This window comes from Poecilia formosa, unplaced genomic scaffold (assembly GCF_000485575.1).
Source record: "Poecilia formosa unplaced genomic scaffold, Poecilia_formosa-5.1.2 Scaffold544, whole genome shotgun sequence".
NCBI classification, from domain to species: domain Eukaryota; kingdom Metazoa; phylum Chordata; class Actinopteri; order Cyprinodontiformes; family Poeciliidae; genus Poecilia; species Poecilia formosa.
This window is the reverse complement of record NW_006800483.1, coordinates 156,342-157,565: the sequence shown is the minus strand read 5'-3', so window position 1 is coordinate 157,565 and position 1,224 is coordinate 156,342. Positions and strand designations below refer to the sequence as shown.

Sequence of the window (1,224 nt, the reverse complement as noted above, 5' to 3'; positions counted from 1 at the left end):
CATAATTTATTTAATAAATTATTTAGTAATATCAATACATATTTATATACAAACACAAATAAATAATGATTATAGTTATATAAGCTACATTAATACAATAATACTTCAGATTGAGATATTTAAAAATACACAAAAAGTGAAAGAATAAAACATTTATTTATTATACTGGGAACACTGGTCACAGGCAGGGCTTCAGTCTGCTGGTCACACTGGGAGAACTCAATGACTTCTGAGACGTCCTGGTTCACAGGCTAAAGCCAAGGATAAAAGAGGAATTAACCAAAAGTGTAATAGAAAATACATACGATATGTTTCATATATGTTTCTTTCACATTCATAAAAAGCCATTTTCAGCATGTTGGGCTCTGACTCGTAGCATCTTTATAGCTAAATACCGACATGGAGAAGCTGAGCTGGAAACAGACTGAAGAACAGCAGCTCCAGCTCTGATCCTGACTGACCTTTCCTCACTAAATCCTCTGGTTTTTAATGAACTTCTCCTCTAACAGCGGTTTCTCATCACCTCTCATTAGAAAACAGTATGAAAACATTAGCTGCTATGCTAACAATCAGCGGTTATTTCGGGCCAATTTAGCTACATAGGAAATATTTCTCTGTTGTTTTGAAGCGAATTTCTGGCTGCAAAGTAATTCTGATCTTTCATCCTTACATGGGGAAGGTAATCCTAATGAATCCAGTTTGTTTCGTAAAACGGTTGAAACAAGTCCACACAGAACAGGTCTTAAGGAGCTCCGATCGCCCTGCTGCCACATACAAGATGGCGGACGCTGTTGCGTACGGCTCAGCGCTCCATGAGGCGTCTACGTATTGATGTCTATGGTCCAGCTCCTCTTCAGATACTGTTTGATTTGCAGACCTCTGCCCTGTTTTCAGTCGTAAAATGAACCCGTGGCTACGGAAGACGAGTAGGGCCACTAAATGAAAAATAGATTTAGAATTTTTTTACATTTTGAAATGTTTTTCTGAGTTTTATCTCCAAAGTCCTGGCATTTTTCTAATTCTGACTCTTTCCTCTCTGAGTTTTTTTTTTTTTTTCCAGAATATTTTTTTCTATAAATTTTTACTTCTCATTTCAACTTTTGAATTTTGAATTTCTGAATTTCTTTATTTTCTATTTTAAGTGGCTCGGATTGTAGTCTGTCAGTAGCTGCAGGTTCTGTGATGATCCGTTTTTCCAGCAGAATAAAATCAGATGAAAGTTGA

At 36.4% G+C, this 1,224-nt stretch overlaps 2 protein-coding genes across 4 annotated transcripts in view; one reads left to right on the top strand and one right to left on the bottom strand.

Moving 5' to 3' along the window:
• The window catches only part of gtf2a2 (general transcription factor IIA, 2), a 6,458-nt gene that overhangs the window by 1,992 nt on the left and 3,242 nt on the right, over positions 1–1,224 (top strand). The window lies entirely within an intron of this gene.
• The window catches only part of LOC107834190 (embryogenic cell protein 40-like), a 4,951-nt gene that overhangs the window by 677 nt on the left and 3,050 nt on the right, over positions 1–1,224 (bottom strand). The window lies entirely within an intron of this gene.